General features: G+C 45.1%; 1 protein-coding gene across 7 annotated transcripts in view; it reads right to left on the bottom strand.

Moving 5' to 3' along the window:
- SPECC1 (sperm antigen with calponin homology and coiled-coil domains 1) overlaps positions 1-18658 on the bottom strand; it is a 210789-nt gene that overhangs the window by 156664 nt on the left and 35467 nt on the right. Inside the window, exon 1 of one of the 7 annotated variants that reach the window (XM_043473071.1) lies at positions 5439-5545. The exons of 5 other annotated variants lie outside the window; for them this stretch is intronic. The gene's annotated coding sequence lies outside the window, so the exon portion shown is untranslated. Of the gene's footprint in view, positions 1-5315; positions 5333-5438; positions 5546-18658 lie in introns of those variants that run through there. One more of the 7 variants, XM_043473072.1, reaches the window with a different exon arrangement.

The following is an 18658-nucleotide window of genomic DNA, read 5'->3' as shown; positions in this document are numbered from 1 at the left end:
GAGAAATGAAAGGGTGTCTGAGTGGGAAGTAATTCATAGGCTTGGTCCTGATGAAATAAAATTCATGTTTTAAAGCAAGATAAAAAAAATTTAAACATAATTTACTCTGCTTTTGGCCTCCTCCCTCCCCACTAGTGTGCGTGTGCATCTGCACTAACCAGACCCCCGCACCCCCCCCAAGGTGGAAACACCTGCTCAACCGTAAAATCAGCTGTTCTCCTCCTACAACAAGGACCTACCGTGTAGCACAGGGAACTATACCCAACATTTGGTCATAACCTATAGGGAGAAGAATCTGAAAAAGAATGTGTATGTATAATTGAATCACTTTGCTGTATACCTGAAACTAATATAATATTAGAAATCAACTATGTGCTTAGTTGCTCAGTCATGTCTGACTCTGCAACCCATGGACTGTCAACCCAGAGCCTGTCAGGCCCCTCCATCCATGGGATTGTTCAGGCAAGAATACAGGAGTGGGCTGCCATTTCCTTCTCCAGGGGATCATCCCAACCCAGGGATTGAACTTGTGTCTCCTGTGTCTCCTGCATTGCAGGTGGATTCTTTACCTGCTGAGCCATTAGGGCTTCAACTAAAAAAAATTAAAAAACAAAACAAAATTTATCTACTTCTGGTGATTGTTTTGGATTTAGTTGCTCAGCCATGTCCAAATCTGTGACCTCACGGACTGTAGCACGCCAGGCTCCTCTGTCCATGGCATTTCCCAGGCAGGAATACTGAAGAGAGTTGCCATTTCCTTCTCCAGGAGATCTTCCCAACCCAGGGATCAAACCCATGTCTCCTGTATTGGCAGGCAGGTTCTTTACTACTGAGCCACCTGGGAAGCCCCTCTCCTTCTGGTACCAGTTATGTAACTCTCGAAGGTAACGTTCCATTCTCAGTCCTGTTGGGGCCACAATGACCACCACTCACCTTATTTGTGCAGACATCTTTGGTGGACTTCATGGACAAGGCCACTACAGTACTTTCCTGCACCAGACAGTGACTGGTGCAGGAAAGATTGGTCAGATGACCTAGGGAGATAACAGGCCCCACCTGGAGGAAGTTCTTAGCTTAAATACTTACTTATGACCTTATATTAGTATCACTAGCTATATTAACTTATATTCTACCTATTTTACAAAAGTACTGTTTCTTACATCACCAAATGATGTGTGACTAAAACTCAGATAAAATAAATGATGGTTAGGTGGTCTGAAACAATTGACCAAATATACAGTCCTATAAGATCAAGTGTAACTCTAGATGTGGGAGGGAGCAACAAGAGGAAATTGTTTCCTGGACATAACAGACTATAAGACGGGGATCCAGAGGCTTTGGGCTACTGTTAGCAGGGCCTAGTCCACTAACAGCACACTGAGTGGCTCATCAATGAAATCCTTGCCTGACTTGGGAACAAGCATTCCTACCGCCATAAGACAAATTGGTCACTAAATGCCTCCCAAACCTTGGTCAAAACTAAGACCAAAAGGGAGAGGCTTGTCAAATAAAGAACGTTGCCCACCATCCAGTTCCATAAGAACCAAGTCATCAGCCACTGCTGATGATGACCCACAGGACACCCTGAAGAATGTTCTGAGCGAAGACCAGGATGAAGCACTCTGTGCTCTGGGAAAACTGGCAGAACCAGCCCTCAGACAGTTTGATATTTTCAGGAGAAATTTTTATGAACCTGGATTCTTACATCTTCCCATACTTAGAAAAGCACTTAAAAAAAAAAAAAGCATTAACTGAGGTGTCTGCTCCTCATGACCAGCAGCAACCTCCTACCAAGATGGGTGCTCATTGCATGTACCCCCTTCACCAAAACCACATATGTACTGGCCTCCCCTGCTTACCTCTTGGGAACAGTCCTCAGAGCTACCTGAGAGGCCATCTCCCATGTTGTAATCCTCAGGAAGCTTGAATAAACATTCCATTTCCTTCTGACTATTGATTAATTTTTTCATCAACAGTTCATAACAAAATCCATGGCTGATTCATGTCAATGTATGGCAAAAACCACTACAATATTGTAAAGTAATTAGCCTCCAACTAATAAAAATAAATGAAAAAAAAAAAAAAACCAGTTCATAACAGCAAAAAGCCAGTCCTATGGGACTATGCCTTACACTCTGTGCAGGTAGACAGCACCAGGACTGAGTTCACAGCTCAGTGGTGGTTGGAAGACAAGTCAGAGAGGCTGAGCATAAAGATGAACCAGAGACTTGGGGGTGGTCGTGGTGGGATCACACTGAGCACACGCTGGGCGAATTCACGTGGGCTCCTTGCTCTGACCCAGGCCCACCCCCAACCTCACTTCCTTGCCCGCCTCAGACTGGGCCGCCCCGGCCCCAGCTGCCAGGATGTCCAGCTCCCACTTTTTTCCTTGTTTCTTCCTCCTCAGCTGCCTTTCCGACCCTCACCCCTTTCGCACCACAGGTACGGCCTTCTCTTGTATGACTGGGTATGGGAAGGCCAAGTCTCCCAAAGGGATTGAAAGCAGAAAATCTGGTTTTACATATAGACACAGCATCTCAAGGGATGCGTTACATGTGGTAAGAGCTCAGAATTCTTCTGTTTGATGAATTAATGATGAAACGAGCAGGCACAGTGACCCATGGCCAGTGAAGTGGGTGTGGTCAGCACTGGGGAAATAGAATATCACCTAGGAGTTCAGAAAGATGGTTTCTTGGTGATAAGCAAACAGGACTATGGGGGTTAAAACTTCACACCTACTAGGAAGTAGCCACTTATGGTTCCCCAACCTAGCTGATCAAAACCACCTGCCAGACTGATTAAAAACATGCAGGCCTGGGGTTCACTCCCTGCGACCCCGACTCAGTCCCATCAAGGGTAAGTCTTGCTTCATATATATATTTTTTATTTTATTTTATTTTTTTGCAGGGAGCCACACTGTGCAACTTGTGGGATCTTAGTTCCCAGACAGAGATTGAACCCAGGTCCTTGGCAGTGAAAAGCTCGGAGTCCTAACCATTGGACTTCCAGGGAAGTCCCTTGCTTCCAATATTTTTATAAAACTCCCAGGGTGTCTCTGAGCAACCAAGCTTGAGACCTAGCTGCCTAAACAGCCAGAAAGCTGAAGACTCATTGACAGGTAATGATCTTTTAAAAAAGGGCAGCTCTGAGAATCTGTACAGAACCCACACATACATATGACAGAAATGTGACTGGATCATCAAACTGTGATACATCCATGCCTGGCAATACAAAGAAATAAAGTACTGACACACAGAACAGTATCAATGAATCAGACACAAAATACTATGAGTGTATGGTTCCATTGATATGAAGTTCTAGAAGAAGCAAAACAGAGTGACAGGAAGCTGATCAGTGTTTGCCTGGGGATGGTGGTGGGGTTGGGGCTGGTGGGCTGGGAATGGGATTAGAGGGACACTGAGGAAAATTTTGGGGTGAAGGAGATGCTTAGTATCTCAATGGCAGTGGTGGTTCTGTGGGTGTGTGCAGTTATCAAAAGTCATCGAGTTACATGCGTTCAACACGAGGCCGAGACTCGGAACCCAGGACCCTAATGGAAATCCTGCCACTGTCCTCCAACCTGCGTGGTTAGCCTGTCACCATGTTCTGTCTTCTGATTTGGAAATCTCTCCTGGATCCTCCTCCCACTCATTACTCCCAAAGCCTGGCAACATTGCCAGGGGCAGAACTGCTGCTGGTCTTCCTGCCCAGAGTTCAGGGCCACAGCCGCCTCTGCCAACAGGCTTTTCAGACACAGAACCAATCATGCCCCACCTCGAACCCCCATTTAGATCCCTCTGATTACAGACCACCCACCTCCACCCATTCCAGGGTGAAGACAAAGTGCCACATGCCTCTCTGGGTTCTCTCTCACACTCCACTCAGACCTGCTCCTGGCTGGACTATGCACGGCTCCCCACAAGCACCACCACAGCTCCAGGCCTGAGCGCTCACCACCTCTCTGGCCACAACGTTCTCCCCAGAGCCTCCGCTGGCAACTCCTGGTCACCTTTCAGTGCCTCGGTTTCTCCACCTTGAAAAAGAGAGTCATACATGCGGGCGCCTCATGGGAATCAAAGGAAACAATCCTCTAGGAGAATTGGACTGCTTCATTTGCCACGCAGTTGGCATGCCAAAGTCTCATGTTCATCATTTTAAAAAACATCTACGTGTTTGAAAAAGAAAACTGAATCCAGGGGGAAAGACACTTCCCATGCACCGGTTTTCCCCAGTGAAGGTGCAGTCCTGCCTGTTTGGCAAGACTTTTCGTGGGTGTCTCCTATTGAGACGACGTGGACACACAGAAACTCATGTGGCAGAGGAGAGAGGAGAGATGTAGGGAAGTGAAACGGCCGCTCTGAGCACAGCCACAGAAGACGTAGTCTGTGGGGCTGAGCTGGAGGGACAGAACCGGGTCAGAGGAGCACATGTGTGCCTATCTCTGTGTCCTAACGAGAAGGGCAAGCCCATTTCTGAGTCAACTTAAAGGATGAACGTCCTGCGAAACTGAGCTAACGGTCTGATTCTAATAAGAGATTAGACTCAGTGGAAGAAAAGGGGGAATCCCCCAGAACTGAATTTCCAGCCACCAGAGTGGTGGAGACGCTGCAGAGTAAGTTGAGCCCCTTGCCCAGAGGGTGGGGGCAAAAGACATCTAAACAGAAACCACGTAACAAGTAACTTCCTAGAAAAGCCTCTATCTCTGTCATATCTTTGAGACTGCCATCTAGGCCTCGCAAGCACAGCGTTTGGCCCAGATACTGTGCATAGGGATGTTATCCGGCCCTATGCAAGGAAGGGAGGGGGCGCTCCCCAGAGCTGGATTCCAGGGGAGAAGCCTTAGAACCGGTCCAGTGGGCGGTCCCCCCCGCATAGGACTTCAGATTTCCCATGCCTGGCAACAACACCCACACAAGCAGGCTCTGCACCACGGCTGTGAACACATCTTCACACTGCCAGTAACTAGTACCCAGGGGGAGAACTGCGTTTCCAAAGATCTTTAGACTTGAACCTAAAGTTAGATCCCCTGGAGAAGGAAATGGCAACCCACTCCAGTATTCATGCCTGGGAAATCCCGTGGACAGAGGAGCCTGGTGGGCTACAGTCCACGGGGTCGCAAAGAGTAGGACACGACTGAGCAACTAAACAACAGCAGCAGCAGTATTAATTATCCTTACTTGGCAAGACAAGAAAAGTTACAGGCAGTGAGAAAAGACAATGTTTTCAGGCTGTCAGAAGATGTTTGAAATCCATCATCAGCCCCCCAAACAAGCACGTAGCACACACTTGCCCAGCCCATGAGGATATGTTAATACCGTCAGGAGTCACTGGAGACTTGAGATGTTACGCCCACAGCAGAAGAACCTCTTTCCCCAGATAGCGCTGTTGTTCTGAGAGTTTCTGCCCCCACTTTAAATAATAACCAGCTAGGTACTTACTCCAAAACCTTCTGCTTCTTGGGAGCGGCTGACCTCGATCAGCAAGCCAGTGGTACTATTTTAGGGTTTGGTGCTGGTGGGAGGAAAACCACACTCGAGGGGCCGGGCGCCGAACACTGGAGCAACACTTTGCTCAGGAAGCAGGCGGGCTCTGCTCTCCAGGGCCTCTCCCCCGCCTCTCCCTCCCCTCTACCCCCTCCCATAAACTGCAAAATCACTTCTACCCTACTGGTGCCTGAACGCTTCCTTTGAATGTCTCTAAAACATAGGATTTAAAGACGTAGGCTGACTGCTTTCTCGCTGATTGCTCCCTGAGATATCAAACAGAAGAAAAAGGGGGGGAAAAGCCAGTCTGCTCTGCAGAGGTGTTGTTGTTCAGTAGCTAAATTGAGTCCGACTCTTTGCGACCCCATGGACTGCAGCACACCAGGCTTCCCTGTCCTTTACCATCTCCCAGAGTTTGCTCAAACTTATGCTCATTGAATTAGTGATGCCATCCAACCATCTCATTCTCTGCTGCCCCCTTCTCCTCCAGTCCTCGATCTTTCCCAGCATCAGGGTCTTTTCCAATAAGTCAGCTCTTCACATCAGGTGGCCAAAGGATTGCAGCTTCAGCATCAGTTCTTCCAATGAATATTCAGGGCTGATTTTAGGATTGACTGGTTTGATCTCCCTGCAGTCCAAGGGACCCTCAAGCATCTTCTCCAGTACCACAGTTCGAAAACATCAATTCTTCGGCGTCCAGTCTTCTTTACAGACCAACTCTCACATATGTACGTGACTATTGGGAAAACCATAACTTTGACTATACGGACCTCTGTCAGCAAGGCCTCAGGGCCCCTCCCCTGCCAAAGTCTGTGGCTCTTGGCAGTGACTCTTAATTCTACAACTCATATGGAAATGCAAGGGACCCAGAATAGTCAAAACAATTTTGAAAAAGAGGAACAAGGTAGGACTCACACTTCCCAATTTCAAAACTTAACTACAAAGCTACAGCAATCTAGACCATGTGATATTTGGCATAGGGCTAGACATATGCAGATAAATAGAACAGAGCTCAGAGTTCAAAACTGAACTCCTACGTTTATGGGCAGTTGATTTTGGACAAGGACACCAAAACCATTTGACAGGGAAAGATAGTCTTTCAACAAGCGGTGCTGGGACAACTGGACATCCACATGCAGAAGTATGAAGTTAGACTCCTTCCTCCCACCACATGCAAAAAATACCTCAAAATGTAAGAGCTAAAAAATAGAAAATTCTTAGAAGAAAATATAAGTATAAAACTTTGTGACCTCGGACTAGGCCACGTTTTCTTAGATATCACACCCGAGACACAAGCAACCAAAGAAAAACTAGATACATTGGACTTTGTAAAAATCAGAAATGTTTGTGCTTCAAAGGACACTATCAAGAAGTGAGGGCTTCCCTGGTGGCTCAGTGGTTTTTAAAAAAAAAATCCACCTGTCAATGCAGAAGACTCGGGTTTGATCCTTGATCCAGGAAGATCCCACATGCCACAAAGCAATTAAGTCCATGTGTCACAACTGCTGAGCCTGTGCTCTAGTGCCTGGGAACTATAACTACTGTGCCCTAGGGTCCCAACTACTGAAGCCCATGTGCCCTAGAGCCTGTACTCCACAAGAGGAACCATCAAAATGAGAAGTCCACACGCTGCCACTGGAGAGTAGCCCCCACACACCACAGCTAGAGAAAAAGCCTGCGTGGCAACAAAGACTTAGCATAGCTAAAAATAAATAAATAAAATTTTTAAAAAAAGAAAGTGAAGAGATAATCCACATGATGGGAGAAAATATTTACAAATCACATATCTAATAAGGGTCTGTTATCCAGAATATAAAGGACAAGTAACCCAATTGAAAAATGGGCAAAGGAGCCAAACAGAATTCTTCAAGGAAAATAATGAAACATACAAACGGCCAATAAGCACATGGAAAGATATTTGCAATTATTACGCATTCAGTTCAGTTCAGTTGCTCAGTCGTGTCTGACTCTTTGCGACCCCATGAACCACAGCATGCCAGGCTTCCCTGTCTATCACCAACTCTCGGAGTCCACCCAAACCCATGTCCATCAAGTTGGTGATGCCATCCAACCATCTCATTCTCTGCCGTCCCCTTCTCCTCCTGCCCTCAATCTTTCCCAGTATCAGGGTCTTTTCCAATGAGTCAGTTCTTCGAATCAGGTGGCCAAAGTATTGGAGTTTCAGCTTCAACATCAGTCCTTCCAATGAACACCCAGGACTGATCTCCTTTAGGAGGGACTGGTTTGATCTCCTTGCAGTCCAAGGGACTCTCAAGAGTCTTCTACACCACAGTTCAAAAGCTAGCGGTACGAGAATCAAAGCTACAATGAGATAGCACCTCACATCTACTAGAATGACTACAGCTGGAAAAGAAATAGTAAGTTTCAGCAAAGATGTGGAGAAACTGAACCTCTAGACATTGTCTGTGAGGATGTAAAATGGCACTGTTGTTTGTTTAGTTGCTCAGTCATGTCGACTCTTTGCGACGCCATAGACTGTAGCCTGCCAGGCTCTTCTGTCCATGGAATTCTCCAGGCAAGAATACTGGAGTGTGTTGCCATTTCCTTCTCCAATAAAATGCCATGGCATCTGTGAAAAAAATTTGGCATTTCCCCAAAGATAAAGACAGTCACCACTGTGATCCAGTAATTCCACTCCTAGGTATGTACCCCCAAAGAACTGAAAACAGGAGCTTAAATAAAAATCTGTACACGAAAAAAAAAAAAAACAAAAAAACAAACAAAAAAAAATCTGTACACGAATGCTCACAGCAGTACTATTCACAATAGCCAAAAAGTAGGAGAAAAATCCTCATCAATGATGCATGGATAAATATAATGTGAGATCCATACAATGGAATATTATTCATCAGTAAAAAGGAATGAAGTTTAAAAAAAAGGGCAAAGTAGTGGGACATGATACAACATAGATGAACCTTGAAAACATTATGTTGAGTGAAAGAAGCCACATCAAAAAGATCACAATTGTATGAATACATTCATATGAAATTTCCAGAATAGCAAATCCATAAATACAGAAAGTAGATTAGTGGTTGCCATGGGATGAAGGGAGGAGTTAGAAAGGGGAGTTACTGATAATCACTCCAGGACTCCCTTTTGGGGTGATGAAAATGTTCCGGAATTTGACAGTGGTGACTGTTGCACAACTTTGTCAATACACATGAAAATTACTATATTGTACACTTCAAAATAGTGAATTTTATGATGTGATTTATACAAATTTCACAAGTGATACTGTAAAATATTTGATGATGTGGAACAAAGATGGCAATACAGTGGAATATATGGTCATGTATTAAGTTTGCATCAGCACTGAACTGAAGATGCAAAACTAGGGCTACAAAGGGTCAACTATATATTTATTTTTAAAAATCTGTGTGTAAGTGGACCCATGCAGTACAAGCCCAGCTGTTCAAGGATCAACTGTAGAAATATCATATGATCCCACTTCTGGGTATTTACCCAAAGGAACTGAAATCAAGATCTCTAAGAGACAATAACACTCCCTTGTTCATGGCAGTGCTATTGACAATATCCAGGATGTGGAATCACCCGAAGTATCCGTCAGCAGACAAATGGATAAAGATGGTATGTATATACAATGGAATGTGATTCAGCCTTAAAAAAAGTGAGAAGAGTCCACAGACTGTGACAACATGAATGAACCTGAGGACATTATGCTGAGTGAAATAAACCAGTCACGTAAGAACAAACACTTCCTGACTCCACATATCTGAGGAACTCTAAAATAGTCAAATTCACAGAATCAAAGAGTTGAACGGTGGTTGCTAGGGGCTGGGGGAGGGTGAAATGGGGCATAAAGTTTAATTAATTAATCAACTGGCATAAAGTTTCAGTCAAGCAAGATGAGTAAGCTCTAGAGATTTGCTATACAGTGTTGTACCTCTAATCACCAATCATTTATTGTACACTTAAACATTTAAGAGAGTAGGTCTTGGGACTTCCCTGGTGGTCCAGTGGCTAAGACTCCATGCTCCCAAAGCAGGGGGCCTGGGTTCAATCCCTGGTCAGGGAACTAGATCCCATATGCTGCAACCAAGACCTGGGACAGCCAAATAAATTTTCTTTTAAAAACAAGACAGAGTAGATCTCAAGTTAAGTGTTCTTACCATGGTAAAATAAAAGTTTAGAAAAGAAATGACAAAAAAGAGGATGTTACGTCTAGGTGCTGAAATGATGGAAGGTTCTAATTGTCTTTATGTTCTTAAGATTTTTTTTGACACTAGCTGAGATGAACATGGATTGTTTTATCATTTTAATAATACAATTTAAGCACAATAACCATTAGACATTCTAAGAGCAGCAGACTCTAGGACTTGATAGCATATTCTGCAGAGACTAAGTGCAACGTGATCCCAGGCAGGCTTTCTTAAGTGTAGAAACAAGTAAACCCTGGACAAGATGTCCTCTGTGGGGACAGGGAATCTCAGAAGAAAGGGAGGTGATGGACCATGACAGTGTGTCCAGGCGTCCACTGGCACAGAAGCTGCACAGGACAAGGGTGGTCTACTTCCTGGGCTGGGTCCATGACCCCAAGCTAGCGCTGACAGGAAATCTCTGTGCCAGCCAAGTTTATAAGCGCCTCAGCAGGAAACCTGCCCACTCTCCACGGAACAGAATTTACTAAGCCTTAGCCAAAAATCAAAGCCTTAAAATGTTCTGTTTGCTTTTGGAAAAAATAAATCTATCAACCCTAAAAATACCTAGGACAAAGCCAAAAGATGAAAATGACTCTGAATGGGTTTCAAAGAGATATTTGATGAATCTTTGCAAAGACTGTCAGAGTAAGAGTCCTTAGGACCCTTGCATTATAGTGGAGACATGCCCTCAAGGACGTGTGACGAAATACATGAAAGGACACCCTCCCAGGGGCAAAAACAGCTGAAAACTCTTCACAGTCTCTACCTTTCATGCAGCCAGACAGACCCTGTGCTTATTACTGGAAAATGAGTATAAACAGAAACTGTTTACGTGATGTGCTAATGGTGGTGGTTTAGTCGCTCAGTCCTGTCCGATTCTTCTGTGACCTCGTGGACTGCAGCCTGACAGGCTCTTCTGTCCATGGCATTTCCCAGGCAAGAATACTAGAGTAGATTGCCAGTTCCTCCTCCGGGGGATCTTCCTGACCCAGGGATCGAACCCGTGTCTCCTGCTTTGGCAGGCAGAATCTTTACCCCTGAGCCACCCGGGAAGCCCTACCTGCATACAGAGACTCTGAAACCTGACATCGGCATGTAAGATAGTACTAGGTTGGCCAAAATATTCATTTGGGATTTTCCTAAGATCTTTTGGAAAAACCCGAATGAACATTTTGTCCAGCCCAATACACTGCTCTTCTTTGTAAATATCTGTGTGACCGGACTATAAAAAATCATTCCTCCTTAAACTTGACTTTTATGTTAACCTAACCATCTCTTTAGATGACTTTTTAATTTAGTTCTAAAGCATCAAATTTCACTGTAGGAAATTACATAGAGAGAAGTAATTACAGAGGGAGACACACCGCACAGGGAGAGAGATGGTTAGTGAGGTTGCCCTTTGTATGAGCTCTGGACAGGGGTTACTGCACCCTCCCTGAGGAAACAGGAAGACCAAACTCCTGCGAACACGTGGCTAGGAACATAGGCTGTTGGCTTACAGTTTATGCCTTGATATACTGTCATAAAAACACCCCTGGGGTGCCAGATGAACTCACAGGCCCAAAGGAGCCTTGACAGGTCAGGTCGCCATGAGGCGAGTGTGGCTCCAGGGCTGGCCCCTCCCCACTCTCCTCCCACCCCACCCCGACCACCCCTTGCTGCTGGGGCCACACACCTGCCACCCACACAGCACCTCCCTCCTGGCTGTGTGAGGATGCTGAGGGAGGCAGTGCATATGTTTCAACTGTTTAATTAGCCAGGAATAGGAAAGCAGCGATTCTTTCGGCTTCAAAGCAGATGTTGAGCTAAGTGGGTAGAACAAGAGCCCCAGAGCCTGCAGGATGACTCAGCCCCAGGCCCCCACAGGTCCCAGGATCCTTGGGGATGCGCCCATTCACCTGACTTTCCTACCATAGGGATTCTGACACCGAAAGGCCCTCTCTGACGTCCAGCGGCCCTTCACCTCCTCCCTCCCAGCCTGGTTTGCTGGTTAAGCTGAAACCCCTGCACCCTTCCCAGCCTCGGGTTCCCAAAGGCCTCCCCACCCAGTCTGAATCCCAAGACCACCTCGTTCCACCAGGCTCCCCATCAGCTCCCTGCTCAGTCAGCCACCAACTGGGATCTGCACATCACCATCTTTCTGTCTCCAATCTGGGTCTCTGGATGGAACTATGAAGACTGAGCTCCCCCGAGGGAACATGGCCCTCATTGCCCCTGAAAGAAGTGAAAGTGTTAGTCATTCAGTCATGTCTGACTCTGCAACCCCATGGACTGTAGCCCACTAGGCTCTTCTGTCCATGGAATTCTCCAGGCAAGAATACAGGAGTGGGTTGCCACTTCTGTCTCCAGGGGATCTTCCCGATCCAGGAATCAAACCCAGGTCTCCTGCATTTCTTTACCATCTGAACTACCTCACCTCACCATCAGATTCTTTATCACCTGAACCACCTTACCAGGAAAGCCCTCATTGCTACTGAGTAATTGATTTATTCAGCTCTAATTATTTTCATGTTGAACCTCCCGAAAAGCATTTATTCTAAGAATTTCTTGTTAACTCAAAGGGGAAAGAAAGGTCGTTAGCCTGACTAATCGCAGGTCGAGCATTATTCAAGCCAGCCTTACTACTATCAAAGCCTACATGATCTCCACCTGATGACTGACTTGTTTCTTCCTGATTCTGAACTTTCTGTATTGGTGATGGGAGATAGGGGCAGGGATCAGGGCTGATGCCCCTCTCCCAACCCTCAGCAACAACTTTTGAACCTTTGCTCCTGGAAAGGTACATAAGATGCAAGGAAGAGGACTTCCCTGGTGGTCCAGCTGTTAAGAATCCACCTGCCAACACAGGGCACACGGGTTCAATCCCTGGTCCGGGAAGATCCCATATGCCACAGGGCAACTAACAAGCCCACGTGCCACAACTACTGAAGCCTATGTGCCTAGAGTCTGTGCTTTTCAACAAGAGAAGCCACTGCAATGAGAAGACCACTTGCTGCAATCAGAGAGAGCCCCCATGCAGCAATGAAGACCCACTGCAACCAAAAATAAATAAATTATAAAAAAAGAAGGTACAAAGAAGAAATGTATAAAGAAAAAGCAGCAATTAATGAAACCAAAAACATTTTTAACATTTATTAGTCCCGAAGACTAATAAAAGTAAAAGCTGGTGTTTTAAAAGGACTAACAAGATAGAACTTCACACAAATTTAATCAAAGAAGAAAAAAAGAAGGCATCTAAATTAGAAACAAGAAAGAGGATATAATTATATATATGGATTTGTAAACTGGGCGAAACAGATAATTTTCTAGGAAAACATAGATTACCAAAATTAACTCAAGAAGAAACAAACACACAAGATGCTTCAACTACTCAGTGCCCAGCAGGCATGGACTGAGCAGTAGGATACTTTTAAAGCCATCATATGGGCTAATATTTTTTAAAGGGATAACAGTGTCAGCAAAAATGTGGGAAATAGGACTTTCACACACTTGTATGCATGGATCTTGGGAAGAAGCTGGAGAGGAGATTGTAAAAGGGGACTTTCGGGACTTCCCTGGTGGTCCAGTGGCTAAGACTGCATGCTCCCAATGCAGGGGACCCAGGTTCGTTCCATCCCTGGTCGGGGAATTAGAGCCCACCTGCCACAGCTAAGAGTCTGCATGATGCAACCAAAGATCCCGCATGCCACAACTAAGATGTGGCACAGTCAAATAAGTATATCTATTTTTAATTAAAAGAATAAAGGGAGACCTTTCACATTTTACTCTCTGCACTTCTATGAGTTTTTATAAGAATGTGCTTTAAAAATGGAATTTCTAAGCCTGTATACACAAGGACTAATACCACAACCATTACTATCTGTTTAGATTGGAGAACAAAGTACTTTGAAATGAGAACGTAGACTTAAAATAGTTTATGGATCTGAAACATAAGAGGTAAGAAAAAGGAGAAATAGAAAAATAAGCATCAGAGTACAGACTGGATATGATGCAGAAGAAAATCAAACACCAGCTCCGTGAGGGCAGGAGCCCTGTCCTCGTCCTTCTGCCCCTTGCTGACAGCCCAGCACAGGGCACTGAGTAAGTGTTTGCTGAATACATGAAAGAAAAATGGGAGGCATATATCCAAAGCTACTTTGGGAATTTCAACTTCAAAAGAAAAAAGTGCAACAATTTTACTCAAATGTATTTTATTAATGGTGGTGGTGGGTTAGTCGCTAAGTCATGTCCAACTCTTGTGATTCCATGGACTGCTAGACTCTTCTGTCATGGGATTCTCCAGGCAAGAATACTGAACTGGGTTGCCATTTCCTTCTCCAGGGGATCTTCCCGACCCAGGAATCAGAGTCGGGTCTCCTGCATTGCAGGCAGATTCTTTACCAACTGGGCTATGAGGGAAGCCCAAGTATTCTATTAATATTATCTTGAAATGCAAGATTATTCTTTTCACTGAAATCCTGTTACACTCTTCATATAACCATTAAGTTTGAAATTTACACTTTGGTTATTTTTCTGCATCCAACCTTCAGTTACAGGGATGTGGTTCAGGCTTCCTGGTGGCTCAGTGGTAGAGAATCCAGCCCCCTATGCAGGAGACACAGGTTCAATCCCTGGTCCAGGAAGATCTCACATGCCTTGGAGCAACTAAGCCTGAGCACCACGACTATTAAACCTGTGCTGTAGAGTCTAGTAGCTGAAACTACTGAAGCCCACACACCCTAGAGCCCATGATCCACAATAGAAGCCATTGCACTGAAACTAGAGAAAGCCCACACAGCAACGAAGACCTAGCACAGTCCAAAATAATAATTTTTTTTTTATTAACCCGTATCTCCAGGGTCTCCTGCATCGGCAGGTAGATTCTTTACCACTAGTGTCACCTGGGAAGCCCCAATAAGTAAATAAATATATTTTTTTAAAGGGATGTGGTTCATCTTGGTTAGTCTGTTACTATATTTTCACCAAATATTTTAATAATATTTGTATGCTGGTATTCATATTTGTTAAAATTCACAGTTTTCATCTTTTCCTATTTCGTAACATTACATCAGTTTAAAAAATTGATAGAGCAGAGCGAAGTGTTAATCATTCAATCAAATCCGACTCTGCAACCCCATGGACTGTAGCCCACCAAGGCTCCTCTGTCCATGGGATTCTCCAGGCAAGAATAGTGGGTTGTCATGCCCTCCTCCAGGAGATCTTCCCAACTCAGGTATTGAACCCAGGTCTCCCTCACTGCAGGAAGATTCTTTATCATTTGAGCTACCAGGGAAGCCCAGAGAGAGTGGTTCAAGGAAATATAAAGGTCATGTTGACAGTATAAATATGACTCGACAGTTAGAAGGGTCACTATTTTTTTTCCTATTTTTAATCAGCTTTTTGGTTGTTGTATAGTTGATTGGAAGGGTCGTATCGAACAGGACTGAAGTGTAAGCTGAAGAGGTGCACGTCCTTTATGGTGTGTCCTTTATGTGGCCAGCCAGCCAGGTGAACAGGGATATGCAGGCAGGAAACACAGTAGTGAATACTGAACAACTGGGATTAATTGGCCCCCTGATGCATTTGCTACCAAGGGTTAGAACACTTCATAGCTTTTTATGAAGCTCCTGAAATAGTGGCAGAAAATCCCACATGCTTCCCACATGACTTTCAGACAAAGCAACATGGCCTCTTTGGTAAACCAACCAAGTTCTTCCTCAAAGGTAGAATAACATTTCTCTCTGAAAACTCCTATGAGTTTCAAAGGAAAACAACAGAGGCTTCATTTACTGTTTCACCCCTCAGAGATAAAACTGGTACAGCACACACACTAATGGAATGTGTTTTTAGAACTGCCCCAAAGTTAATGATACATGTTTTGGCCAGAGGGAAAACAGAACAAGCGGTTAGCAGAATTCCTCTATCAAATCATGCTCTGAATTTCAAGGAATACATATGGCGTGCCACAGTGAAGAGGAAGAAGCACTCAAACCTCAAATGGCTTTACCTGTACTGCTAAGGTGTCCGGACTTGATAAGCCCTAGTCAATGAGGGGCTTCTCTTGTGGCTCAGCTGGTAAAAAATCTGCCTGCAGTGTGGAGACCTGGGTTCGATCCCTGGGTTGGGAAGATCCCCTGGAGAAGGGATAGGCTACCCACTCCAGTATCCTGGCCTGGAGAATTACATGGAAACTGTATAGTCAATGAGGATGATTTAAGCAAAGAAGCAAGGAGATAAAACTCATACTTTAGAACAACTGCTCTTATGGCAGCATGGAGGACATATTATAAGGGAATAAAGCTGGAAGCAAGAAACCGGTTTCCAGGCAATTTAAACAGTCTAGATGAGATACCATACATGGAGAGTGAAACAGAAATTCATAAGACACTGAATCAACAAATTGTTGCTGTTGTTCAGTCGTGAAGTCATGTGCGATTCTTTGGGACCTCATGGACTGCAGCATTCCAGGCTCCTCTGTCCTCCCCTCTCACCCGGAGTATACTCAGATTCATAGCCATTGAGTCATTGATACCATTTAACTATCTCATCCTCTGCCATCCCCTTCTCCTTCTGCCCTCAATCTTTCCTAGCACCAGGGTCTCTTCCAATGAGTTAGCTCTTCACATCAGCTGGCCAAAGTAGTGAAGCTTCAGCTTCAGTATCAGTCTTTCCAATGAATATTCAGGGTTGATTTCCTTTAGGATTGACCGGTTTGATCTCCTGGCAATCCAAGGGACTCTCAATTGTCTTCTCCAGCACCACAATTCAAAAGCATAAATTCTTTGGCGCTCAGCCTTCTTTATGGTCCAACTTGCACATCCATACATGACTACTGGGAAAACCATAGCTTTGACTAGTCGGACCTTTGTTGGCAAAGTGACATCTCTGCTTCTTAATACACTGTCTAATTTCATGGCTGTAGTCACCGTCCACAGTAATTTTGAAGACCAAGAAACTAAAATCTGTTTTCACTTTTTTCTCTTCTATTTGCCATGATGTGATAGGACCAGATGCCATGATCTTATAGATACCTAAATATAAATAATAGAACTTGGGTGTCAGTTGAATTTTGAGGAGGAAGGAGGTGTTTCTGGTTTGCAAACAATTTGTTGAGATTGTGAAAGACAAGGTTTGCCATGTGCATTGTTCATCTACTGCCATGTAACAAATACCTATAACATTTAGCAGCTTGCTAAATTTTATTATATTTATCATTTATCATCTCACAGTTTCTGTGGGTGAGGAATCAAGGAGAAGCTTTGCTGTATTATACTTAAGCTGGGGCTGCACCATCTGAAGACTTGACTGGGACAGGAGCTCCAAGGAGTTCAAGTCACATGGCTGGCAAATAACCGCTGGCTGTTGACAGATCTCTGTTTCTTGCCCAGTGAAACCTCTGTTTCTTGCCTTCTTTCTATAGGTGGCTTGAATATCCTTCAGTTATGGCACACGTCTTCCCCTACACCAGGTGACCCAAGAGAGAGCAAGGAGGAGGCCACAATGTTTTTAACGACCCTCAAGTCTCACACATCCTTTCTGCCCTATGCCACTCATTAGGAGGGAGTGATTAATCCCAGCCCGTGTTCATGGACAGGGCATTAAGCCCCACCTCTTGAAAGGAAAAGTATCAAAGAGTTTGCAGGTGTATTTTCAAACCATCATAGCACTGAAGCAGATGATGAGTTCATTTCTTGCTGAATTTGAAATGCAGAGACACTCAACTGGAAGAGTACAGAGGACAGATGGACATACCCACTGCTGAACGTAGCAAGAACAAAGTCTACAGAAGACGGAGCTAGAAGCAAGGTCACAGGACTTTCCTGGGGGCCCAGTGGTTAAGAATCAGCCTGCCAATACAGGGGACACTGGTTTGATCCCTGATCCAGGAAGAGCCCACATGCCGTGGGACAACTAAGCTTGTGCACCACAGCTACTGAGCCTGCGCTCAGGGCCAGGCTCTGCATCAAGAGAAGCCCCCGGGAGGAGAAACCGTGCACCACGACTAGCCCCCACTCACCACCACTAGCCCCCACTCACCGCCACTAGCCCCCACTCGATACAGCTAGTCCCCACTCTCCACAACTACAGAAAAGCCTACATGCAGCAGTGAAGACTCACTGTGGCCAAAATTAATTAATTTTTTTCAAAAAGAAGCAAAGTCACAGAGTTAAGGAGGAATTGAGAGACAAAGTCCAGCGATTCCTGAAAACAGCCATGAAAGGAAGGCAACAGTTAAAGGTCAGAGTAGAGAGTTTGGGTGGACTCCTTTTTAAGATAGGAAACTTTTGAGCATGTTTACAGGTGGAGAGAGAAATCAGTAGAAGGACTTCCTGGTGGTCCAGTGGCCAAGACTCCACGCTCCCAACGCAGGGGGCGTGGGTTCGATCCTGGGTCAGAGAACTGGATCCGCTATACTGCAACTACAGATCCCGAGTGCCACAAATAAGACCCGACACAGCCAAATAAATAAAGATATTTTTAAAAAATCAGTAGAGAGAGAAGTCAGAGTGTCAATGAGGAGGGGGTAGTTGACAAAGCTCTTGGTAGGACCCGCTGGCCTCTGATTTGGGACAGAGGAGAGACCTCCTTACCTGAGAAAGAAGGAAAGGAAGAAAGGGTGCTATTTAGCCTGATCCTGTCTCCAGGACAAGTAGATCCAAGACAAAGTGAGTTGTTAGGAACACAGATGCGCCAGCAGGTTGAGAAACCCTCAAGTCAGCTTAGTAGTTCCCCAAGCTGTCCTACCTTCTCTCGCTGTTGTTCACAGACCCTGCCAGGTCTCCTGGGCCGGCTGTAGGCTTCATTGTTCTGACGTGCCTGCTTCCCTGTGCCCCATGCTCTTCTAAGGTGTTTGACTGGCTGCCTGTCTAAGAAGATGACCACCTTGGCCTTGGAATCTCCTCTATGGAAAGTTCCCATCAGCCGCCCTGAGAGACTTGGTATCTTGGGGTCTCTGCCTGCTCCCAGTCTGTGGCTTGCACCCCTAGTTGGATGGGGTAGTAAAACTCCTCTGAA

Source organism: Cervus canadensis, chromosome 1 (genome assembly GCF_019320065.1).
Source record: "Cervus canadensis isolate Bull #8, Minnesota chromosome 1, ASM1932006v1, whole genome shotgun sequence".
In the NCBI taxonomy this organism is placed as follows: Eukaryota; Metazoa; Chordata; class Mammalia; order Artiodactyla; family Cervidae; genus Cervus; species Cervus canadensis.
This window is presented reverse-complemented; position numbering and strand designations above follow the sequence as displayed.